Source organism: Convolutriloba macropyga, chromosome 6 (assembly GCF_964194025.1).
Source record: "Convolutriloba macropyga chromosome 6, txConMacr16.3, whole genome shotgun sequence".
Lineage (NCBI taxonomy): Eukaryota > Metazoa > Xenacoelomorpha > Acoela > Convolutidae > Convolutriloba > Convolutriloba macropyga.
The window spans coordinates 26117617-26144970 of record NC_134473.1 but is presented as its reverse complement, the minus strand read 5'-3'; the positions used below and the strand labels follow the sequence as shown (position 1 = coordinate 26144970).

At 33.4% G+C, this 27354-nt stretch overlaps 1 protein-coding gene across 8 annotated transcripts in view; it reads right to left on the bottom strand.

Moving 5' to 3' along the window:
• Nucleotides 1-27354, bottom strand: part of LOC142341596 (alpha-1B adrenergic receptor-like) — a 213196-nt gene that overhangs the window by 124049 nt on the left and 61793 nt on the right. Inside the window, exon 1 of one of the 8 annotated variants that reach the window (XM_075392675.1) lies at nt 20091-20156. The exons of 5 other annotated variants lie outside the window; for them this stretch is intronic. The gene's annotated coding sequence lies outside the window, so the exon portion shown is untranslated. 2 more of the 8 variants (XM_075392671.1, XM_075392674.1) reach the window with 2 other exon arrangements.

The following is a 27354-nucleotide window of genomic DNA, read 5'->3' as shown; positions in this document are numbered from 1 at the left end:
AAAATAAACTTGTTCTGTTCAAATTAGCAGCCGAGTTGCATTGCGCCACCGCACGCATATGTTGGGCTATATTTGCCAACGAGAACAGTTTTCCGCATTTGAAAAAAAGATCAAACAAATTTTCTGGTAAATTAGCCGACAATTTTATCGAGGGCGGTACCATAATTATCCATTTACAACTACTCTATGCGTCACAAGAATTATTTGGTGCTTTTAGCTGTCTCTTTTTTGACCCAACTTTCCACGGCGGATTGTAGCAGGTTCTATAAATAACGTGATCAGACGGTTGGTGCGTGAATCAATTTGCATTCTGTACTAAATATGAATACTTGTTTGTTGATGAAAAGGGGAAAAAGCACTTAAGGCTGTGCGGCAATTTAAAGTGTCAAAATTAAAAAAAAACAGAGGAGGCCAGTGTTACGTAGAAAACGTGTCTCTTACGTCATTAATGCCTCCGATAGTTCTGTGAGAATTGGTATACGAAAAAGTCCAACTGGGTTTAATATTAATTACCCTACTCTTCAAAAATGAGAAAATTTAGTTCTTAACAAAAAAATCTTTGCGTGGAAGAACAATAAGGCACACAAAAGTGATTGGTCTTCACACAAAAACCGCATCCTTCTGCTTTATTTTGCAAACTTGGATAGGCTGAAGACGGTATTCTAAAAATTTTTTTTCGACATCAAAGAATCAACCTCAAGTGCAGATTGGTACTTGATTTGATAAATTTATACAACAATGATCAACAATGATGCTCGGGAACACGTAACGTTGCGAACACTCTCATCCGCAAATATTCATAATTCAAAATAGATTTTAAAAAACTTCATAAAAAGAGAGAAAGATTTATCATACTGATTTTTCTTGACAGACTCAAAACAGACTGTCTAACGTTTTGTGTTACCTCAAAATTAAGGGATATGATTTCAAATCAGATCATTCGTTAAATGAACATCAATCAAATTGTCACAAATTATGAAAAAGGAAAGATTTTGTTTGCATTCTATTTCAACGCCGGCTGTGGGCGTTTATAACAAACTTACAAAGATCAAAAAGCAGAAAATACTAACCCAAGAAACAAGGAAAACAATATTTTTCAGCCTACCACCTGAAACAACAGTCTTATTTGATTTGGAAATAGAATATTGAAAAAGGCTCAGAGTTTCTTCAAGACAAAAATTGAATGTGCGATTCTATAAAATATAACCGTTGAAGGCATATCGCTGATTTTTTTTTGCAATCAAAGCAGAAAAAGAGTTATCAAAATGATTTTTCAACTATTGCTTGACCATTGTTTTAAGTGCCTTGTTGTATCTCACTACAAAAAAATACTTTTCATTGCAGAGGCGAATGATTGACATCTTTTTTCCATAAAAATCGACAGGATGAAGACAACCAGGCTCTTATCATAAAAAGCTATTAAAAAAGTGTCAATTTAGTTGTCAAAGTTGTAAAAATTCCCAGTTGTTCTTCGCATGAACCTATAAAACTTACGAAATCTTCTGTTTTCAAAGCTGTTACATTTAAAAGAAGTTGAATTTTGCCTACCTTCCAAAACAAGCGAAATTTTTGTTGTAACTAAATTTTAATCTCTTTAAATTCATTGCTGTGCCGTCAAAAGAACACTTTGAGATTATCTTGAGAATTTCAATCTGTTCTTTCTTTATTCTATACTACAGAATCTTTATACTCAGTCGATCAAATTTAAAGTTCATTTAAACAACCTAAATCTGAATGAGAACCCACCCATCGTTGTTTCACGCCGCCTCTTAACTCGATAAAGGTATTTGTCCACGTGACAAGTCTGCTTGTTTTCTGTTAAGTAAGCTGATTTTAGCTTATCTTAATCTGCTACAGTGAAGACCGTCATGGTATGTTAGGTTTTGTCTTCTGTCTACTGACCCAAAACCACGAGAACATATGAGAACATTATCTGATTGGCATACGAGAGGATCATGTGTTTGATGCTTTAAGTATTGTTTGCAGATGCTGCAGAAAACAGTCCCACGTCTAGATTCAATTTGAGTGTGTAGGTTTGACTATCCGACAATCTATATTTGAACTCAATAATTATATTTTTTCTTGCATCTCATGTATCAAAGACATGTGTTCGGAATCCAAAATCGGTTCTAAAACACGTGCAATGTGAAAACATGCTCATTGTTAAAAAATACTCGATGACCAGCAATTTCTGCTTGTCAATTTATTTGCTATTCCAATACGAAGTTACAAAGAGGCTCGGTACAATGCGTTAGCACATAATGTCCCGCACTGCTCAACCACATTTTTTGACTTAACTGTCCTCCAAATGAGGAAGAGATAGAAAACTTTCAAAAAAGCACTTGTTGTTCGAAAATAATTGCATATCCACTCAAAAAATTGCTTTAGCTCTAACCACTATACAAACGAAATAATAACTCAAGAGAGGGTCAATGAAAACTACCATTAAGGAGAGCAAGAGACAAGACAAACAACAAAGTAAAATAAAAATAACAGGGATTACTTAAAACCCGGTTTCGGAAAGTAGCCCCCACGGGAAAAAACCCCCTTCAATTTAGATAGGAAATAAAACCCCCATGGAAATGAACCCCCACTTTACTATTAACGATCTGTGCGCATTTAGCGAGTTTGGCCATGCCTCGCAGACCATGGCCACGCCTAAGCGGCCCGTGGGACTTGATATGAAACTATCACAACCGAACAATTTATAACGACCGAAAGTCAATTTAAGATGGGGATTTATTTACAAGGGGGTTTATTCACATGAGGGTTATTTTCCGTGGGGGTTATTTCCTAGACCCTTTTCGACAAAACCTCAATGTCAATTCATTTTTTAAGAAAAAATGAAAAAGTCAAAAAAGCATCGGAAAAAAGTAAACTAAATCAAATGACTTGTATGTCACCAGAAACGGTATGAAGATTGGTTTTTATAGAGAAAAAAACAAAAGGACAGAAAACAGAGAGGGCAAAATTAGAAAACATGCTTACACTTTTTAAAACATTTAAATTCAAAGTTAGGAAAGCAATTATATATCATCTGAAATCATTCAATGGCTTCATCTGCACCATCAAACAAAACAATTGAGACCTCTATTTATCCGGAATCCCATACGATTACAGATAGAACATTTTTACAAACAACTTTATGCAAACCTTGTTGAAGACAAAATAACTATTCTATTTTTGCTGAAATTGTTAAATATACTCATCCGACTCCTCTTGCATGCAACCTTTATTTTCCAACATTGGAGTTTTTGGTTAAATTTGATATCACTCTGGTCTGTCACTAACACAAAATCTATGAAAGCAAAAACATTTTGTAAAATATATACACTAGCCCGTTACATTCCAAAACATTTTTGAACTATTAAATTCCAAAACTAGACCAAAACGTGCCATGTTCTTGGTGCTACTCATTTAAAACCAAAAAATTCAGAAATCTTGCCAAAATGGCTAATTTGACAGGAAAATCATTATTTCAAAAATTGAAGATGAAATTTCGATTTTAGATGAGTTATATTAACAAAACAAGCATTACTTATCAAATGAAATCATAGAAAGCTTCTTCTGTAGCTCCTTAGAACTAAAAAAAATGATCAATTAGACGCAATCATATGTGTAAACACTGAACATCAAAGTCTGGCAAATCTCAGGTATTCATTAAAATCTTACGAGAACAAATTTTTGGAGCAAAAAAACAATAGGATTTACTCATAAAGCACTATATTGTTTCGTCGGACTTTTTAGGAACATAGTAGGACATAAACAGTTACTCTTATAATTTGAACATCTAATTGAAATAGTTTTTCCTAAAATTGAGGTGAAATAAATGCAAAAAATACTTCAAAAAGACAGACCCAAAATACGATCGGATTCCGATTTCATTGTGAAACCCCACGAAAGACTGTAATTGGCCTTGCTATCGCTACACGGCTAAGGAGAGTGCAATTGTTCTTAAATATTGCGCAATAGGTATTTTTGGCGAATATAAATCTTAAAATATAATGTTAAGCTATTGTAACCTATCGGTTTAAATTAGCAGAAGATCGCAAGAAGGTTAATTCCAGAAAATTTGCTAAGCAACGGAGTCACAATTAGCCAATATTTGAGTAACGAAAAACTGTTTCCTTCGTTTTTATGTCTGCAACATCGGTCAAACTGGACAAAATCGGCGAAATAGGTATACTTGAGGCTATTTTTTAATGAAAGATAGCAAAATTTTACAAAAAAATGCGAACAAAACAGCAGAAATTAAGCTAACGTTCACAACAATTTAAACCACTGTAACTCCTTGGAAAAAAGTTCAAAAAGAGCTTTTTTAGTTTGAGATTCTACGCTTGACAAGCCTTCTAGCGATACCACGCACGATCCTGTACGACAAATATGTCGATCAGCGAAATATGACTGAAGAAAAAAATCCAGTTAAGTATTTGATTTCCCCAACTAAAATAGAATGGAACATTAATTGTGTCGAAATATTAGAAAAAATTTGGGGTGTGTTACAGAAATTGACAATTAAACTTAGAAACCTGTCGTTGTTTTCGAGGAGCTATTGTAAAACCAATTACAAATCGGTTATATAACGGACACGAAATCATAATGTCTCCCTATCTAACAAAAAACAACTAAAATACTTAAGGAAAAATCTAAGATCGCCAACTAAAATAAACGCTGAAAAGTCCAGCTAAAATCTTTATGCTGTAAATAGCTACTTTTGCAAAGCCCAGTTTCATAAAGATTCTGAAGTTCATTTTTTCACTTTTACATCAATCAACGTATAATCATTGGAAGTTTAGATCTAATTTTGGAAAAACTGACAAACCTACAAACAGAGACAATTTAAGATGTTTTGATAAACTAGAATGTGTTCTTGTAAATATCAATAAATTGAGCCCTTCGTGATATTAGTTTCAAAATGAGCATAATAATCCTTTAATCAAACGTAAAAAAATATCTCAGATATTCCATCTGATAATCAACTATCTCTTGTTTTTAGAAAACTGACAAACTGACAAACTTCTACCCTGATTTCTTTAGCCAGTGCTATTTTGAAGATTTTGCATGCTTATAAGTACAATTAGAACAGCAAAATTTGGAACTTTATCAATGGTTTCTTAAAAAAGATGGTATCTCATTTAAAATAGCGATTTAGAAGTTTACGGTTTTTGGCGAGAGTACATTTACAGAGACGTCACAGATTTTTGAATGCCGAGTTCATCTTGTCGTGTGGCTGTAATTCGTTTCCCCGATTGAAACAATGCGAAAAACGGTTTTATAGTTTTAAAGTAGAAGCAGGATTTCGACAATACAACTTTTCATACATTCTGCAACGTTAAAAAAATAATTGAACTGTAACATAAAATTTTCCGCGAAGCGGTTTTCATGTTTCGTGAACGTATTATGATGACTCTTTTAATAGTTTTTTAGATTGGCGACGTAAAACTGTACAAAGAAAACACATGTAGAATTTTTCAAAAAATAGCTCAGAATTTGAATTCATGTTTACTGCATCACTTTAGTATATAGAAGTGCAGTGTGATACTTTAACTGACTTCAATCAAAATTTTCAATTATTTTAAATTTTTTTCATAAGAATTTCAATCCGATCGAGTTTTAGGGTTAAACAAGGGAGCTCGGTAATGTGAGCACGCACATAATGTTCCAACCCTGCTCATCCACACTCTTTACTTAATTAGCTATCAAAGGATGAAGAGATAGGAAACTTTTGCGCAATAAACCACTAATGGAAAAATAATACCACTTTAGGGGCCGATGAAAATTGTTGTTAATAGGACTTCTAGAAAAGACAATAAAAAAATCAAATAACAAAAAATAAATACGACCAAATCTTGATGTCTATATTTTTATATTAAAAAAATCATCAATCACCAACAAAATTAAACTTGCATCAGATAAAACCTAAACAAAACCAATTAACCTGTACTTCATTAGAACAGATATGAGACCTGTCCTCAATCGACGAGGTATCAGGTCGACAAAAAAGAGCCAAAAGGCTCTAAGTTCGAATTTACGTTTTTATTTTTCAAAAAAATTAATTTGGAAATGATTATTCTCATTCGATATTACCTGAAATCACTATAATCTTCAATTTTATTTCCATAGGAAGCAAGTGAGACCTGCCAATGTCAATGTCCAGTGTACGTCATCCGACTACAAAAAGAAGGCCAAATACCGGCAAAATTAACAATTTTTAATTCAATTTCGCGCAAAAATGGCAGTGAAGACAGTAAAACCATAAAGTTGTGACTATTGGAATTAAAAATGTTCAATTGCGCGATTTTCCAAAGCCAAATGGACGTTTTTTTATAATTAAAAAAAACATGAAACAAAAGTCCTTCAAAATGTACTAATAGATAAAAATCGCAAACATTTTATGAAATATTCTGGTAACAAAGCCGAGAAACAATTGGTTGAAAATAAAACTGTTATAAAAATTTGAATATAGTTCATTGGAAACGGATTGTTACCTGTCTATACTGAGACTAAGCTATGAATCGACTGAAAAACGATTTAAAACCGGCAAAAATGGGAAACCCAATTTTGTTTCTGCAAACAAAAGATTTTAAAAGTCATAACAGACATAGGATTTGAATGAAAAGAGGTGGATTAAATTTTAAGATCTCAAAAGGTCCATTGGACCCATTATCGCGGAAACTTTTTCACGACATTTCAAAATAGCAACGAAATCAGGCAGAAGCCCAAACGTCACAATTAATTTCACGACACAACAATGTTCATGGCCGCATATTTGTAAGATTTCATCTATTTGATCTAGAAATCATCACTTGCGTCTCATCTGAACATCTACTTCCTTTTAAAAGATTACGGAGACATGAATACTGAGAAATACAAAAAAATTTCTTTATAAGTTAATTTAAATGTCATCAAAACAAAAAGCTATAAAAAAATCTTCAAATAGGTTCAATAATACGTAACGGGGAAACAATAGAGCCATGTCATTATCAGGTATACGTTATAGTTGAGAAAAGACAATTCTAGGCGAAGTATTTTAAAAAAATCCACTAAATATTGCTTGAGAACGGTGTCTCTGCCCAAAAGCAAGTACTTTTCAACAAAACAACAAATTCAGATACGCTTTTTTCAACACTGCATACAGTCAGTTGGACTTCATATAATGTGACAAATCGACAACAAACAAAAAATCTAAAAAACGTGCAATTACAATCAAAAACAAAAAAAATACAACTCATAGTAAATGGATTTTGGCCTGTCTTTATTGGGAGTACGCTAGAACTTGAGCAAAATAAGATAAAATAGCGGCAAAGTTCAAAAATTCCTAGACACTTTATTAAAACAAATATGTTTAAATTCCTAAGAGACATTAGATAGCAATTCAAAAGCATTGTCTAGGTTCACTTAAAGCTGTTGAAGTATTCAACCGGATCTGCAATTGGGGAGAGTAAGCTATTGGACTACAAAATGTATTACAAATGAAAACAAAGCATAAGAAATCATTAAAATTTTGCAAAAACAGCTGATCAGATCCTTAAAAACAATGAGCTTAACTCTTAGACCATAGTATATAAAGGTTGAGTCCTTTTTTTGTAATTAGTATATGCCCATAAGTGAGCCCTGATTTGAAATTTTTATCAGTAATTTACATATAATGGTTAAATGCGGAAATATTTCGAAAAAAAGGACGCGCCCCATTAAAATCTAAAATTTTTTAACCTAGGGATCCATGGTGAGATCAAGAGTAGACCCGATATTGCTGCGCGTCTAAGTAAAACACTCACTTGTTCGAATGGTTGCGAAGTAGATGAAATATTTAAAAAAATTTTAATTTATCAAAAATAAATAATGCATTTTTTATAATTATAGAGTTTAATTTTGCGAAAAACGCACAAAGTATTTCCAAAAGGCTCTGAAAAGCATTGGGAGGGAGGAGAACTGGATCTCTTTATGAGCATATGATGAATAAGATCGCAGTTTTAATGTTTCTAATTAATGAGTCAAACTTAAATAAAGTGGGCTAAAAAACAAATTTGGTCCCGTTTTGACAAAAAATTCTGATTTCCGTGAAACTTAGCATAAATGCTAGCAAAAGAACTTGGATTGAAATTCTAAGAAACCCTTCTCTAACTTTTAATGTAAAATCTTTCCCACTATGTTATCATTTTGAACATATTTTAGCGAAATTGACAAATTTTGTCAAAAAGACAGAAAAAGTTAAAAAAAAAACAACGGAATATCGTCTCCAATTCACAAAATTTTGAACCTAGATAACTCCCTGTAAAAATTAAAAAATATTTTTAATTCCACTTTCTATGCTGGACGGGTTTTCTAATGATACCACTAACAACTCTCTACGATGATTATATCGATCAGCCGAAATGGACTTAACAAAAATCGCATATGCGTCTATAGTTCAACCCCCCAACGAAAGTGGGTGGGAACAAATATAATATCTCAGATTGTTGATGGTTGAAACTTATAAATTGTTGTCTTCAAGGAACCTTTTTAACGCGGTGCCTTTCAGAGTGGTGTAACTGCAGGAAGTGGGCCTGTATTGATTTATCATTGAACAGATCCAATAAATTTCAATGCAAAAATTTCTTAAGATATTTCAGCGCTAGTTATTTAAAATTCCGATAAACTTAATCAGCACTTTATTCAGATTGGGCCTGCATGTGGAAAAGTTTTGTCGATTCAGTGCAAGAAAATGCAAAATAATTTTATCTTGTGGTAGTAATTGAGAAAAATTGGCAATGGTTAAATTGAAAATATTTGTCGAAAAAATTCATAGTTGCTGGGACGTGACTTGACAAAACAATTAAAAATAGGCTTGGGTTCAGTTTTTGTTTCTAACATTTTTTTCAACAAATTCAACTTCATTATCATTCAGTTACTTGTTTTGCAATAAAAATAGTCAAGAAAAAATATTTGCTCAAATTAAAAAATAAACGAAAGAGAGTCGGTGGAGGCAGGAAAGACCAGCTAACTTTGCCCTGAGAATTTTTTGAAATTAATCAACACTGTTTTAAAGATGAAGGACCTTGGAAAATTTTAATGCCTATTAACTATAATTTGACAAATTAAGGAATGAGTTACGCAAACAAAGGTCAAACCTCGAAGCACTTTTGGTCTGATACTGGCCATCATGCGAATGGGACACTTGGAACCTATCGGTAATCTGTCGTGTAGATTTCATTTTATGCTACATGATTTATACAATACGAGTTGCAAACAAATGTCTTTTTTGCCTGAGAACCATTTTTATTATTAAAGTTACGACTATGCTTAGTTATTACCTCTTTGAATGGCACTTCTTCTGAAAAATCTAAATATCATTTCCGAAAATCTTTCATGGCAACTAATGAAACTCTTTTCCTTGCTGGTCGACCTGTTCTTTTTGAGTATGCATACTTTTTTAGAAAACTTTGAACCATTTTTTTCAGTTTTGAGTAATTTGAATCTGAATTCGTCAGCATGTAGTTGGGCGGATTACAGATTTTCCGCGATCTATATTTCTTATAAGCAAGCAAAAGTAGGGATATGGTTCATGGACACGGCTAACAGGTCTGGTTACATTCGATGAGCCCGGGGACATTTTCCTTTGATGAAGTTAATAAATTTTTTCGTTATCGCACAGCTATATATGGTCGAAAATGCAAATAAATTACTTTGCATTCGAAGAAAAAAATAAGTACATGGTGCGTCTCAATATCTTAGTTGAGAACTATCCTGTTTGTCTGACACGGAGACTAGCCGGGGGTATCTCCACTCCATGAAATTCCCAAAAATGCATCTCACAGTGTCTGAACTCATTTCACTTGTTAGCTTAAGGAAAAGCTGAGGATTAGTGGGGAGTGAAATTTGATGAATGTGATTAAAATCTGCCGGCTAAATACGTCTCTAATCAGATCTTCACTCAATTCCATGGGGAAAAAGGCCACCGAAATTAATCGGGGCTGGGGTAGAGAAGCGTGATTGAATCGGGGCCTAAAATCAGAACCTGTATTGTCGTGGACCGGATTTAGAATAGTTTTTCCTCAGTTTTGTATGATAATTAATTGCAGTTGATTGATGCATGAGTAACAACGTAGTTTTTCACGTAATGAGCTCAACTAATTAGGTGTTTTTTGAACACAAGTATCTTAGGGGCAAGGATTGTTGAGAAATAATGGCCAAAATGTATATAGATAGACACCGCCTTGACGTTTCAATCGAAACAAGGTTGATAAGCTAATCAATAATTAGAACTGCCGCATTATTCGAAATAAAATAGCCTACTTTTGAGGAAAATAAGACTGCCGATTTCTGCTCACCCATCCTATTTATCTAAATCCAAAAACTAAACACTTACAACAGTTTAATATAAATTAAATCAAAATTTGCACAAAAATCTGTTACGAAATTTTCGGAAAGCATCAGAACAGTTACGGCAAAATTTATTGCAAACACTGTCCCCTAATTAGCGGGCGGATTGAATAGATTTTGAAACTGAGAAGAGTTTTTTGTCTATTAACTGTTACCACAAACGTCATGAAAAATGTCTAAAAAATTATTGCGATTAGTTTACTGGATTTTTACAGAAGAATTGTTAGCATACCAGCCTTGAGGTCTTCAAATCTAGCTAAAAAAACAATATCACATTTTTTTTCTTTTTCACATTAGACATCTCTGTTGTGAGAGTTTCTCTTTCCAAAAGCTTTCTTTTGCATAAAATTGGATCACGCCGCCTTTATATATAGCGTATAGTTGATAAAATCTAATGTTTCATTGTTGGTGGTTTAAGGAAACATTTCTTACAAATTTTTTGAAAAACGTAACTTTTCAAGAAATCGAATACTGCAATACCTTCCTTTCCGAACCAAGATTATAATGTCTGAATTCACCGAGGCTGATAGTTTTCCCGTTCAACAAAAAACTTTACAATTAATCGATTTTTAAAATTTTCTGAACCTGCGCCCGGGTTTCGTTCTTTGTGTTCACTTTTTTGGTAATTTTTATCCATAAGTCGAAAAAAAATATTGAAATTTGACAGCCTTTCAAAAATATATTGTTATCCTTTTTAGTTATAAAGAATCAGGGGGGCTGTTGGGTTGTTGGTTCGGACAATTTCGGCCACATTTTAGACTGAACCTTTGAAAATTCAGCTTTCTGCAAACGTGCGTCTTTTAACCCACTTTGTCCCAATTGACTAAACCTAATACCTAAATACTGCTTACACAAACTTGTATATTCAAATGACCGTCTTTTGTTTTGCTTCCAGTCCCTAATGATGTCCTCAGTCACCATTTATACTTCTCAAATCACAATGATTTTAGTTGCTTTGTTTTTGCTTTCGTTAACCTGACTGATATTAACAGCAGGTCGCTTAGAATGATGCAAACAAATCTACTTAATTTTTCAGTTGATAGCAATATGTATTCTCTATTTAGTATTACAAAAGTTTAATGAAGTTTTGAGTACTGCTTTTACGTGTTTCTATTTTTGCTGACGTATAGCTTAGTATGAATCATAAGAGATTATATTGGTTTCTTAATGCGACTTAAGCAAAACTATCTGCAGCATTTGTCATATTTATGAATTTATCGCTATGTTGTCTCCAAAAATGAAGCTTTTAAGATTTATTGTCAAAATATCAACTTCTGCCCTTTCCTGTAGCTCTTTTTTCTCAACAATTTTTTCTCTCAATTCTGTATAACAATTATTTGCAGTTGATTAATGCATGAATTACAACTTAGTTTTTTATGTAATAAGCTCAACTAATTACGTGTTTTTGAACACAAGTGTCTTAAGGGCAGTAATTGCTGAAAAATAATTGTCAAAGTGTATATAAATACACACAGCTTTGAGATTTCAATCGAAACAAGTTTGATAAGCTAATCTATATTTAGAACTGCTGCATTATTTAAAAAAAATAGACTATTTTTAAGGAAAAAAGACTGCCGATTTCTGCTCACCCATCTTGTTTATCTAAATCCAAAGATTAAACACTCAACATAAATTAAGTGAAAATCTGCACAAAAAGTTTCCGAATATATTCGAAAGCTTCAGAACAGTTATGGCAAAATTTATTGCAAAAATAGTCTTATGTGGAATTTTTGTGGAATTTTGTGCATGGGAAGAGCATAAAGCTTGTTAACTCTCATAACATCAGTTTACTCCATTAAGAAGAGTGCCTTTGCCTTTTGAAAATTTCCGTTTGAAACGGTCTATAAAAATTTCGGACAATATGAATAGTTTATTGGAAACTCTGAAGAGTTTTTTTTTCTATTATCTGTTACCACAAACGTCACCGAATATGTCTAAGAAACTATTGCTATTAGTTTACTCTCTTCTTACAGAAGGATTGTTAGCACAACAGCCTTGAGGTCTTCAAATCTAGCTATAAATCTTTATCATAATTTTTGGTCCTTTTCACACTAGACATCTCTGTTATAAGAGTTTCTCTTTCGAAAGTTTTCTTTTGCTTAATATTGGTACACGCCGCTTTCATAAATAGCGTACAGTTGATAAAATCTAATGTTTCTTTGTTGATGATTTAAAGAAACTTTATTTATTTTTTTTTCGAAAAACGTAATTTTTGCAGAAATGGAATTTTGCAATACCTTCCTTTCCTAACCGAGATTATTATGTCTAAAATCACCGAGGCTGATATTTTTCCCTTTCAAAAATACTCTCTAATTAATTCTTTTCAAAAATTTGTTACTATTTTCAGTTATAAAGAAGCAGAGGGGCTGGTGGATTTTTGGATCCGACTCTTTCGGCAAAATTTTAGGTGGAACCTTCGAAAATTCAGCATTCGGCAGACGTGCGTCTTGTAGCCTACTTTGTCCCAATTCATCAAACCTAATATCTAAACTCATTGAATCCATTCAGTGCTTTCGTTCTCTATCTGATTGCTATGACAACTTGACACTATTTTTTGTCATAAAAAATTAACACTTACTGGAGTTGTGCCAGTTTTTTAAGTTCAAATTTCTTGTCAATTTCGAATGATTTTTTTGGTTTTCGACGTGTTTGTAGTCCTCTGCGAAAAAAGAATTTCTTAGGATGTTTTTATTGTAGTGTTTTTGTTTTGTTTTTTTTTATCTCTGTTTTATCTTGGAATATGCTGTGCTGCTTAGTAAATCAAGTACTGTTCTTCTTATGCGGTTGATAGTGAGACCCTAAGTGTATCCAATTATTCCCGGGTCGATGTGTCACCGCTAAAAATCGCTAAAAGATGTAAGATGTGCGGTGAGTTTGAGTAAAAGTGTAAGATTTGCGTTCAATGCGATGAATGCGGTGAAAAAAAAACATTTAAGCGGTGAAAAATTTTTTCTCACCGTTTAAGCGGCGAAAGAAAATTTTTCACCGCTACCAGCAGAATGCGGTGAAAAAAATTTTCACCGCTATCAGCAGAATGCGGTGAAAAAAAAATTTTCACCGCTAAAATCGCAAATCTTACAAATATTCACCGCTAATTTCAACGTTTATATTAAATTTACCGGAAATAGCAATGAAGTAAGTGACACATGGCGCAGTGTACTAACAAGTTGATGGCATATAGGGGGTGGGAGGTTCGAACCAGTGTAGGGATGTTTCTTTTTTGTAAGAAATATGGTGATTGCGGTGAAAAAAATTTTTCACCGCTAAAAGCACAAAAATTCATCGCTAAAAGATGCGGGCGCTTTGCGGTGAAAAAAGCATTTTTTCACCACTATTCACCGCTAATCTTACATTATTTTTGGACCAAACCTCGACCCGGGTTTGGATTGCATTTCAGGACTTGATTTTACCCTTGATTGAAAAATAAAGCATAAACTGGGTCAGAACGTGAAAATACAGACGCACATTACAGATCCTTCTTGTCAGTCTACGTTCTAAATATGATTGACAAACTTGGATTAGGAATTTTCTGAATTTAGTCAAAACTAATTATATGTTGTTCTTGACAAAAGGGGTTGTTTTTCAAACTTCACAGCTTTAAAAACACCAGATTTAATTTGAGATTTCAAATAAACACCGCTACGAAATATTTACGAAAATTTTCTGAATTAAAATCAGCGATTGTAAAACCGTTTATTTTACAAATGGTCAAAACGTAGATTTTAGTCAACTGTAACGAACTGCCGCCTATGTTCTAAATGAGTTGTTAACTTTCACAGGTTCTAAACTGCTTTGCATGTATTTTTGCTGTGTACATGTCAGTTACGGCATTCGAATGAATGGTTGACAAATTATATAATCTGTTTTTACGACTGTTTTTGGTTAACATAGCTTTCACGTCGTAAAATTGATGTAAAACAAATAATAACATTTTGCACGTCTGTTTGTGAAAGTGGCAAAAACCAGAATTTAGTTCTTTTCGGCATAGTTACTGAGAAAAACTGATCTTAAATTATTGTTTCCACTCATTCTGGTCTGAAAACGAAATCGGATTTGTTCAATTCAATTTGTGGATGGCCACGCCTCATTTCGAACTAAATTTTTTTGGTTCGATAGAACAACAGCTGCAAAATAATGAATGTTATTATAGCACTCCTCCCTTCACTATTTCAATTTGAAGATCGTCAGCTGTTCTTGCAACCGGGATGCAGTAATATTGCCGGTACAATAACGAACCATCCTAAAGTTTTGAAAACCTAATTAAAATGGCTCTTCAAGGCACAGAACCAGCGCGTAAAATCAGTTCATTGGAGGCTAGGTTTCAATGTGCGAACGAATTTGCTTATTAAGCTGTCAAAAGAAAATTGAACAGAAATTAGAAACCAGGAATGAGAACTAGTGAAAATTATGATGGACTCAGTAGAACCAATAATGAAAAAATGCATCACATCTGAAGACGAAAATACTGATAAAAATGACTGAAAGTCAAAAATGATGAATTTAGTTGCATTTGAAGACAACCTAGGTTTAGACTCCCTCTGCTTTTGCTGCACAAATTGGCAAGAAAAGAGCAAGCTGTACCAAAAGGCTATACAAAAAAACAGGTGTGACAACAGCATGCTTGATCCAAGTTACCCATGAAAAGACATATGCTTGACCTAAATGAACAACAGGCATTTTGCTCAACCCAAGTATTTTAAGCTGAAATTAAACTCAACCCAATTTTTGTTATTTTAACTTATGCTCGATTCCAGATTTCAGGGCTTCGAGTTCGCCATATATATCTATAAATATATCTATATCTTTATAAATTACAGGTTATATGAGTTGAAACGCGGTCAAACAGCAATCTGATATCCTACTAAAGGCTACCATTTGAGCCGTTCTATAGTTGAATTGTCGGACAGTGACAGCAAAATATCACCGTTAGTTTAACGTTGTTTTTACCTTCAGGTGATTCAAGAAAACTTGTTCACATAAATGGGGGTGGTGGTGGTGGTGGGGGGGGGGGGCGGTTGGGTTTTTTTGTCGAACGAAAAACATATTTACGAAATAAAAGAAAAATTTGAAGAACCATAGAGGCGCATCAGCTAGCAGCAGATTGAAAGAAAATTAAGGCTAACAGTTTTTTTGGGAAAGTATAATTGGGCTTTGAAATTCTTTTTTTGCAAAGCCGGTGAAAATTTAAATTTCTAAAGAGTGCATATCGACCGAAAAGCCAATTCCAAAGCCCACATTAGGAAGCTGGTTAGTTGAATTAATTCTAAATTGAGTCAAAGTTACAATTGAGTCAAAACGGCAACTTTAATAAGGAAATGGGCTACAGATCTTGAAAGAATACGTTGAAATCAAGCCTTTGAAAGAATACGTTGAATACATTTGAACATTGAACGAAACATAACATTTAAATCTATAATCTTTCTAAACATTGCGTTATTTTCATGATCCAATTGTTTTTATTTTCATCTGCATGAACAAATATGAATGAACGTTTTTAAGTTAACGAATATTTTAATTGGGTTTGATTGTGTAAACTTCAAGGGTCTCATTAAGAATTCAGACATCTAACTGTAGACAGTTTCGAGAGAACTTGGGGTTGGGGTCTCTTTCTTTTTTGTTAACCTCCTAAACAGTTCTCATTGAAAGTGCATAAAAAAGAGAGAAACTCCTGAAGAATTTAAGGAGAAACTAGATCAAAAAACTTATCTCCTGCTGTCTAATTCATGTATATAATTGCTTTTGAAAACAATAGAAAATTGCTCAGATTAGCTCTAATCTTATGATAGCTATCATTGTTGCATGAACCAAAAATGAATATAAATTTGATGCAAAAAGTTGTGCTGATTTTTTTTTCACTCATTAGAGGGATAACTTCCAAACAAAATTGGACAAACCTCCATTCTAGAATAAAGTTCAGCTCTTGTTTTTGCTTTGGATATATCTTAGAAAAATTGTTTTAAAACAAACGAGAAAAAAAGCTTAGTAAAATTCAGCAACTCTTTTGAAATAGTCCTAATTTCAATCAGAAAAATCAATGGTACTCAATTTTTAAATAAATTCAGAGGGGAATACTCATTTAAACTAGCATAGCGTCTCAACAAGTGAATATCGTGTTCATTTTGATACTTTCGTACAAACCTGCCAATAATTGGATTTAGACGTGCACGTTTTGGCCAGGGCGCTCACAAAACAAAAAAGTGTCATAAATAAAAAAATATATCATATATTTAAAAAAAAATGAACAAAGGTAATATTTAAGAGACTAATGATGGCTTTTTTTTTGGAAAAACAACTTTCGAAACCAGTTTCAATTGCACTAAATTTTCGATATTTTATGTTTCCTTTCAATGCGCACAAAGCTTTCTTTTTTCAATTGACAAATTTCATGTGAAACTTGAGCCAATTGATTTAGCTGCTTGTCTTTTGTATTTTTATCTTGACTGCGTTTGGTGGGCAAACTTCAAGTCTTTTTTTTTAGTTATTTTGTCTCCAAAATATTGTTTCTGCGTCTGAGTTTTGGGAGGAATTTTGGTTGAACGGTATGAAAGCAGGGGATTAAATTGCTTTCAGTTTTGTTGAATGATTAATATTTATAAATTTCATGAAAATGACTTCAATCAAGTGAACAGTAAGTGAAGGGTAAGTTCATCGATGGATAGCTAGCTACAAGCAGCCACAGAGAGCTTTTTCGTGACCTCAAGTCTCTTGGAGGAGCTGCTTCAAATTCCATTTAATTTCAATTTCCTCTTTAGCTCCAAATTTTCGAGAGTTATTTATGTCAAATCAAACATAACTATTCATTCTTCAGATATCTTCAAGTTTTGATTGATCATCAGATGCACTACAATTATAATGAGAAAGAGTTGCACGTACCTGGCCAGCGATATTGATGTACAGTTTTTGATAGCTCTTACAGAAAATCTCTTCACATCCAACAAAAAAACTTCCCTTCAAGTTTTATTACAAGAGAGATCTTTGTAACACGCGCTATGTTGGTTTGGTGTAATTTTAGTAAAAACAATTAGACTTCAATTTTTTGATACTAGAAAATGAAGCATTATCAAAAGATTAATTCAAGATTTGGTTAATCTTATAAGAACGGGTCTAGGCAATAAACAACTCGGGAACTAAACCCTTATTTTAAATTTAAGTTTAGCTCGTGATAATTTGTCCGGTTGTCATAGTTTCATATCAAGTCCCATGGCATGACCATGGCCCGCGCGGCGTGGCCAAACGCGCAGCTTTTAAGCAGTCAATTGAGGGCTCATTTCCGTGGGGGCATTTTTCTTCTAGGGATTTTCTAGTCATAATCAGACTGTTATCTTGCAAGTTGCCGGAGGCCTTGGTATCACTGCTGTAGAACAAATTTTAAAAGGTTGGGAAGGCTAACAAAAGTGACCATTTACGAGTTATGCCATATATCAGTTAAAAAACGTTAATCTTATCGACACGCAAAACGTAATATCCATTTTTTTTAAATAGACGATTTAGTTAAAAATAACTTTTATCAAAACATTTTTGGTCGTGAATTTTACATCTAAATTTAACTAAACTGTGATGTCCATTATTAGTGTAACGAGCTTTTCTCATTGTTTTCGACGTGCGCTGAATGGCTTCAAGTTTCAAACTACAGTTTTTTCGTCTAATGGTTCAAAAAGACACCGTGCAAGCTCTTGCTAGATTCTTGCAGGATAGGAGTTCTGGTATTGCTTCTTGAAAAATTAATTTTATTTGCAAGAGTCTTAAAAAATCTTAAAAGATAGGCGTTAATTGCAAGAATATTGTAAGAATTTACAAGACAACAGTTGGAGTTGGTCTGGTTTTTTCCTATTATTAATTAAGTGGGGTTTCATTTTCCTCCTTAGCTCCACATTTTCGAGAATTATTTGTGTCAAATAAAACATAACTAATCATTCTTCAGATATCTTCTAGTTTTAATTGATCATCAGATGCAGAATCTTTTTCATATTGACTGCCTAGTCGTTTTGTACCTTACTAAGGATAAATGTTTTTCTTGTCAAAGCGTAGCACGGAAAAATAATGTTGTGAAATTCATTATAACCTTGAGAGGTTTTGTCAAAAATTTTAAGAATAATTTGAATCAGATAGGAAAAATTTAAAATTTAACACTAACAATGAACTCAAGTATTGAAAATGTTTGTTTTAGTCACGTGAAGAACAAATGCCAAAAAGGGCACTATTTTAAAAAAGAACAATCCGTTGTGTAAAAAAAGTTAATTTATATAAAAGCAAGCACAAAAAGCCTTTTAACTAGTGGAAAATGAAAGCCAACTCAATAACGGAATATTGAGGCAGAAATAGTGTCATTAATGTTATTTTTTAGTGTCACAAATTTGAAAGAGGAAACGACTTTGAAAAACAATAAAAACTATTAAAAGTTGATAAACCAGATTGATTTTTATTAAAAAAAAGATTGTTAATAGATTAAGGAGCCAAGACAACTGGAAGACATAGAGGACCTACTAATTATTTGTGAAAATACTATTGAAACGAATCACAAGCAAGATTTTGCTGGGGGATTGGGGTGGGTGTAGATGCTTATAATCTTACACCGCAAAACCATTTTAAGATGATGTAATTAGATTTTTGATACTCATATACTGCACTGCATTTTATATTTTGTATAAAAAATGAATCAAGAATTGAAACTTGATTTGACTGTTGTCTCAAAATTTTTGCTTGGGAATCGGTTCTGTTTGCCCGAACCCCTTCCCATCATGACTAGCGTTCCGAACTCCAAGTCTTTTTAAGTACCTTGCAAATTCAAGTCGAATACGCATTTCCAGTCCTGGGCAAGTCTTACAAGTTCTCGGTCAAGATTGTAACATTGATTCCCAAGTCAAAACCAACTTTCAAACAAATTTCAATTGAAAAGTTTGCATAATTTTGGAACAAAGCACCTCTTCGGGATTAATTTTTAGGCATTTTTCCGGGATGCCACTAAAAAACCCAAAGTGGTACTAAACATTGAAATAACACCCGTATTATAAGAGTCTCAGCCGATTTCGGGTGTTTTAAGTCAATTTCTATCCTGAAAATAGACAAAATTGCAGAATTCTCAGTTTGCACAAATTTTCGTTTATAACAGACACAAAAGAGAATGTCGGATATTTTGTTCATTTTAAAAACATATCGGAAATTAATATTTTTTGGTAAAAATAAACGGATAGTCGAGTGTAAATTTAAAAAAATGTGCCCTTATGCGCCCGCACAAGACTGTAGAACGTGACTTGATTATAGGTCTGAGTCAGTGCTCAAATCAAACTCGCAATTAATCTTGCCAGTTACAAAAATTGACTTGGCGGATGGTCAGGGTCTCGCCTCCCCTGCCTTCAGTTAATTTTTTTTCATTGACGGGTGTGAAATTACTTGTAATTATTTTGCAATGATATTGGTTTGTACAGAATAATAAGAACGGAACTCATATATATGAGTACGTTAATTTGAGAATGTCAAAATCTACCGGCGAAAGGTTAATCAGTACCACGCATTGTTCTTTGATTTGGATTTCAAGTCTAAACCTCGCCTCTTATAATATATCTTACAGCAGGGTGGGGGACTGAATCAAAAAAAATTTAAGCTTGCTTAGAAAACCAAACAATTCTAAAGAAAATTTAACCCAACAATTCTGGGGTAATTTTTTGAACGCAAACTCGTTTATGACAGACACAAAAGAGAATGACGGTATATTTATTTAAAAAACTTACCGGAAAAGTAGATAGTTTTTGGTAAAAACAAATTGATAACCAAGTTCAAACTCAAGACTTGTGCCCTTATGCGTCACTAACAATCAGGGATGAATAAAGAAATGAGGCTCAAAGGACAGACAAAATTAGAAGCAAAGTCATTAATAATACATCTGAGATTTGTTATAACACTTTAGTTATAACTAAAAGAGAGTCTGCTTCGGTGGAACTACTAAGGAGCACCCTGCCATTCCCGGTTTCCCAAAATCGATTAAATTTTTCCTCTTGTCTGTCATTTTAGTCCTCAGTGGCTAATTTTGATGTTGGAAAAATTGATTGAGATTGCAGACCTCTCAAATGTTCAAAAACGTACTGCCGTTAGCGTCATGGTTTTCAATGTAGAGCCTGGAGAAATACTGGTAGGTTATAACTAACAGGTATGATGATGACCTTGGGAAGTTATAATAACGCGGGTCAACGAGGTCTGAAATACTAACTGGTAGCATACCATTACCAACTCGACATAAAAGGCTCGGTGTGAAAAACTTCAGTGTATCGTAATGACAGTTTATAACATTTATATTCTTTGCTTTAAAATGCCACACTTTACTGCCATCGGTTACAAGAAGGCATAAGCGCTAAGAGAACTTGAATCAAATGAATACCTCCCTTCCCCTCCCCTCCCCTCCCCTCCCCTCCTCCCCTCCTCCCCCCTCCAAGGTGAATATGGCCACTCGTAGTTAATTTTAATTTCTATAAAAATATAATAATAAATGATGGTAAGTAACTATTGCCCCCTCTCCCCTTAGTACGTTAGACACACCCCAGTTATAGAACACGTGCAATTGCATATCTATTATACAGCACGTGCGCTAGGGTGTGGAAGTAATATGCATGGAGCAGGGAGCAGGGGCGTGGGGGGGGGGTCACAAACGGAAAAGATCGAGTAATGGTAAATGGTAAAAGGAAGAGGTGGTAGTTTTTATTGAATATAATGTAGTATTGGGAACAAAATGGAGTGTTTCTTGACAAAATGACGTCTGAGTGACATTAACGGAAAGGCAGCTTTTTTCACTTTGCTTAAAGATGTTGTATGCTTTTCGGTAAATCCTATTAATGGCTATGGACGGAACTGTTTCTTTTTTTAAAGCCAAATTAGATTAAGGGTCTCGACAGTTTAATATAAAAACAAAATGGAATTTGATCTAGTTGGCTTGTTTTCGATGTTCTAGATCCGAACCTGGACCAAAAAATATTTGTATTTTTCTCTAGATCGCATCAAAAACCGCGCTTCAATGAAAACCCTGCAGGAAACAATGAATTGCAACAACGTGCGAGACTATCTAATTTTACCGTAGTTGAAAGTTGACACGAGGAAAGTTTACGAAAATTTACAAATCACATCGAAAACTTTGTAAAACAATAATAGTTGCTGTAAACAATTACAAAGTTATTCCATATTTTATTTTCTATTGGGGACGGTTCTAACCTGCGAAAAAAATTTTCCCTGCACCAGTTGACCAAATTTTAATAAACAAAAGTCTCTCAAAAGGAAACAAAGGATCAAAATAAAAAACAAGCAATGTAGTGTTAAGAAGTATAAATGAAACAAACGTCACATATTGTGAAAGTTTAAAATTGTATTAAATTTACAATGTGCTAAAATATCAACCAATTAAGAGAGATGAATTATAATTGAGAAAAATTTTTAAAAATGCTAATTCTACAATTAACATTTTCGAGAAAAGAGAAAATTTTAAAAAATGCTAATCCTCCAATTAACATTTCATAGAAGACTAAATGACGCCCTAAAACTAAATCAAATTAAGATTGAACTTGACAGATTTGAGATTAGAATTCAATTCAGAAACCGTTGGGTCTTTTCGAAACTCATTCCAGAAAAGATTTTTTTATTGTAGTTTTGAGAGCCCGCTTCTTAGGGATATTCCGCCTCAAGGTGAGAGGCAAATCGTTATATCAGTCAATCGCTTTTTTCAAAAACAGTTTTGCATTATATTTGTTTTTTGGTTTCCTCCAAGTGACAGCTTGTTTGTACGGTCATTCATTTTAGCACTTAGGGTGGCTATATTGAGTTCATCGAAAGCTGGTAGATCTGCTTTTAGAAGCTTTATAAAATATATAATAACCCGATACTTTATGAGGTATTCTACTGGTAAGATTTTGTGTTTGATCTTGAGATCAGTGGTCCTGTCAAATTTGGTTCTATTGAAACATGACTTTAATCCCCCGTTCAGTTGTTTTTTTAGAGTAACTCGAAGTGATTTTTTGAGACCTGAGAACAGAACAATTGAGTAATGCAGATGACTTAAAACAAGAGCGCTCAGTAAAGCAGATCTAGTTTTTTCTGGAAATATTTTTTTGATGGAGTAAATAACCTTTATGCCAACAGCAATTTTGCTTAGTACATTTTTTATTTCTTCATCGAAAGAAAGATCACAGTCAATATGAACTCCCAAGTACTTCACAACTTTTTTCTCGAGAACAGTACATCCGTTAACAACTATTTCTTCGATTTTGTTTCTTTTAAGGGCTCCAAAAATAATGAATTCGGTTTTGCTTTCATTTACATTTAGCTCAATTTTCCTGAAAAAGAGAATGAGGTTATCAATACTTCTTTCAAGATGTAACTTTGGTTCAGAAATTGTTTTTCCACTGCAAAATATAAAAGTATCATCAGCGTACTTGATTATATTAGAATTCACATCAGTATCGTTTTTCAGATCATTTACATATATGTTGAAAAGCAGTGGGCCTAACACAGTACCTAGCGGTACTCCACGGTCAAGTGCTATCCAATTTGATTCATACTTCGCGAATTTGACTTTTTGCACACAGTTTTCTAGATAAGATTCAAGAATTGTATTTGCTTGTTCACTAAACTCTAAAAGTTTAGTTTTGTGCAGAAGATTATGATGTGATATCGAATCAAAAGCTTTTGATAGGTCTAAAAATTGACGATGTTTTTTTTCGAGACAATATCTGATTTTTTCGGTGCAATATAAATGAGCATCTGTAGTTGATACTTTTTTTCTGTATCCAAACTGTGTTGTTACAAGCAACTTATTCATCTCTAATTGAGCTAATTTTTGATCTCGAAGAAGGATTTCGAAAATTTTAGCTAGAGCTCCAGTAAGCGAAATTGGTCGATAATTTATCGGATCTTCAGGATCATCTTTCTTGAAAAGAGGCAACACGTGGGCACGCTTAAGGTCGTCAGGAAAACGTTGTTCAGTTAAGAATGGGTTAAACAGAAAACAGAGAGGTTCAACTATGTGTTCTCTTGAATCTTTTAAAGCCCAAGCTGGAATGAGTGATGAACCCAACGGATCTTTAACATTTAAATTGTTGAGTATATCAAATATCTCCGTGGTTGTCTTACACCTGAATATTATCTTGTTACTGTGGCGTGCCGGTTTATTACGAAATCGATACTGTTCTTTTAAACCAAAATATTCACCTAACGCTGAAAATTTATAGTTGAGAAGATTGGCAATATCATTTCCATTGGTCAAAACCGTTCCAAAACTGTTTTTGAGTTTTGGTATTTCTGTCTGTCTTTTTTCACAGTTTCTGATTTCGTTGATAAAATTCCACATTTCTCTTGCAATTTTTAGTTTTCGAAACACATCTAGCAGATGTTTTTCATTTTCCTGCTTCAAAACATTTTTGTTGTTATTATTTATGTCTTTGCAAAATTTTTTACTGTATTTTTTGATTTCCATTGTTGATGTAGCGTTAGTTTAGGCTTGTCATGGCGTATGAAGACAGTCTATTGTGGAGCATGCTTTTTAATTACCGTTTCCAATGACGAGCAAAAGTTTTTATACAAGATTTCAGGATTTTCTGAAAAATAAAATGATCTCCAATTTATCATTCCTAAATCTAGGGAAAAAGCAATTTTAGAGTAGTTTGTTTTATCAAACACAGTTTTTTTGATAGCTTCTTTTTTAGTTTTAACGGTTTCACCAATTAAAGTAAGCGTGGCTAAGTGATCACTTTTTAGGATCAAGTCTAGTGTCTGGGAACTAAAAAAAATTTTCGCATATAACATAGTCTATTAGCGACTTCGTTCTTGATGTTTCTCTTGTTGCTAAAGTTGTATTTGAATACAGTAAACCGTACGGCAAGATCAGAGTTTCTAGGAGATTTCTTCCATTGCAATTAAAAGTAATTAAGTTTGTAGTCACCTAGTAGAATTTTTTTTTATATTTTCAGTCGCTGCTCTATCTAAACCCAGGGCTAGCTCTTCCAAAAACAAATTTATTAGTTGTTCTTTGGACAGTAGGCCAAATTTATCAACGCGGGCTTTCATTTAGTTTACACTCTACCCCAACACATTCAAAATGGTCGTATGACATTGTCTCTAGATCATTTCGTGCTTTTGGATGAAATTTTTTCGGAACGAACAAAAGAATATCACCGCCTTTATTTTTCTCTTGACGATCAGTACGTTGGTCGCATCTGAAGGACACTAAGTATTCTGAGTGTATCAACCAAAACGGAATATCGTTAACTGATTTCAACCACGTTTCTGAGAAGCCCGAAATACAATTGTCACCTAGGTCAGATAGAAAATTCTTAAGGAGCAACAACTGTCCAAGCACGCTTTGACAATTTTGATGTAGAATCTTTACTTGATCGTTGTATTTTTTCATTAAGGTGGTAAATTTCGTGTAATTGAGAGGTGGCCCTGGGTTTAATTCTACGTCACCTGACAAGAACAAAAGAAATCTAATGACAACCAAGGAGTAAAGAAAATACCTTAACAGGCAGGTAAAAATGATCTTTTCTTTGGATACGCATTATTATTAGGCATGCACAATGACATCCTCTCAGGATTTATTGGTGTAGTAGTGAAGATCCAGTTCCTTTTTGACGTGATTACACACGAAAAAAGAAGCAAAATAAAGTGGAACTGAAGCTTCATTTTGAAACAGTAAAAATAAAAGAAGACAAATGAAACTAAGAATATTCAGCAAAACAATTATCTCGACTAGTATTGACCTCTCATATAATTATAACTCTGTCTCCAATGATTGCGGTATTGGTTTGGATTACGTTTGTTGTTTTTCAGAGCTATTAAATTATTGGATGTGGGAAGCAACTAAGAAAGCACACAATTTTTTTAAAAAAGGGACACCTTGTTTGTAATGGAAATGCAAATCATCATAATACAAAATATCATAGCTTGGCATGCCTTTCATGAGGTCGTACACATTTGCAACTTTATAATTTTCATCACCTGCTAGTGCTTTTATTTTATCATTAAAAAGTTTAATGCGCTCATTGATATGTTCGTTTTTTGGCAGATTACGAATTGGTGGCACTTGCATTAGTACAATATTCTCAGGAGATAGCGTGTTTCTTGTTAAATCAACCAAATCTGTATACTTCTCAAACAACTCGTCAATGTTTTTTTGCTTTTCTTTCAGAATTGAACTCGTCCCGTCCTGAAAGACAACTGTTTTGATCACTATTTTGGGCAATTGTTTAACAACTTCGATTTTTTCACATGTTAATGAGCCTCGATAATCATGTACGCAGATAACTTCTGGTATAGTACTATCCCCCACCAAATTTTTCACGAGACTGCTTCCAATAACAAGATTTTGTGTTTTTGTGGGAACCTCTTTTGGCTCAAAACGTCTTACACGAACCTCTTGAATGATTGGGGGGGGGGGGGGGGGGGTTATATTGGTTCGAGATTTTACCTGATTCCTTTGGATCGTCATTTGACTGCTTTTTTAAGCAAAAATTGACTTGCTGAAATAACAAACTCTTTGATAATTGAGTCTTTTTCTTCAAATTTTTTATTAAATCTACATAAATTCGGTACAGTTCATTTTTATTATGCGATTTGATCTCCTCTTGGTTCATCATGTTGATAATTAAGATCTATTAAAGTTGTTAAAGGTATCAGATAAAAGTTATAAGACTTAAGAACGAGATAACGGAAAGATAAAATTCTGTTTCAATTTGTCTTTTATCTTCTTTAAGAGCACATGAATAAAGCAAGGTCAACTGTTCGAAACGAGAGATTGCGCTTTAATTTATAATATTTGAACAGTTTTGATCTAAAATCATTTTTTTTCACGATAAAGGAATTTATTCATTGACAAATAAATTTTCTGAATTTTTTTTTCGTTGAAATAATTAAACAATTAAGGTTTCGGTTTTTTGCTGATTTAGTTTTTTGTTTTTCTTTTTTTCCTAATAAACAGGAATTTTTATTTAAAAGCTCTCGTTGCGAACGATTTGCAAAGTTTTCCAATTAATTAACTTGATAGCGGCGGATCCCTAAGAATTTACTGAAACAGATGTTATTCTGCTTTGGGATTGGACTATTTTTTCTGCCACTCTTTTCTCGGAGCTATTGCCATATGTTCACGTTCTGTTTTTTTCATTATTTTCTTTGTTTTTCGGCACTCCATGCCTTTAGATATGCGGTTTTCTGACCTGTTTTCCTATTTTTTACTCGTCTAATGCTGAGTTCGTTTTAGTAGGTCTGAATGCAGCAAAGATTCGACATCTTTTTGACAAATAATAAAGAAGATCGAATATGAAAGGATATCTTTTATGAAATCTTATAATGAATTTTTTGGATGCTTTTTACTCTAGTTTTCGTTTGTTGATGCTCAAAGTATGTGTACATTTATATAGTTTGACGTTATGATTGTTTTCGGGCTCCGTAGGATCCTAGTAGGGTTTGCGCGTGTTTTGTTTTTGCTGCGAAAAATTGAAATATGTGCAGTTTGTAAGAATCGGGCAAAAAGTTCACTTTCTCGTAAATATCTGACAAAACTTGGAGAAGTCTGTTAATCATGTGGAAATCCGGCAGAAAAACGGTTATCTTGTAATAACCTGGCAGGGAAATAGGTATCTTATCGTGGCAGAAAAAAGAGTTGTTCTATAGGAATAGGAATTTGGCCGAATGTTCGGCCAGAAGAAGCATAGTTTTATTGGAATATATCAGATTCTGAAAAGATAAACATGCATGCGTTTTTGACTAGAGTATAGATTTATTTTGATAAAAGTAAGAAACATTTTTTGATAATCGTTTAAAGTTTGCTTGCAGAAAAACAATAAAGAAAAAATGATAAAATTTTTCGTAAATCCACGGGTTGAAATTTCTTTGATTTCATACAACGATCATATATGATCCCAGTACGAATACAAAGAATTATACACCTTTTCCTCGAAATTCTTTTACCATTTGAGTATTTTGGTTTTTATTCGTATTCGGTAGGGCATCGCCTATATGATT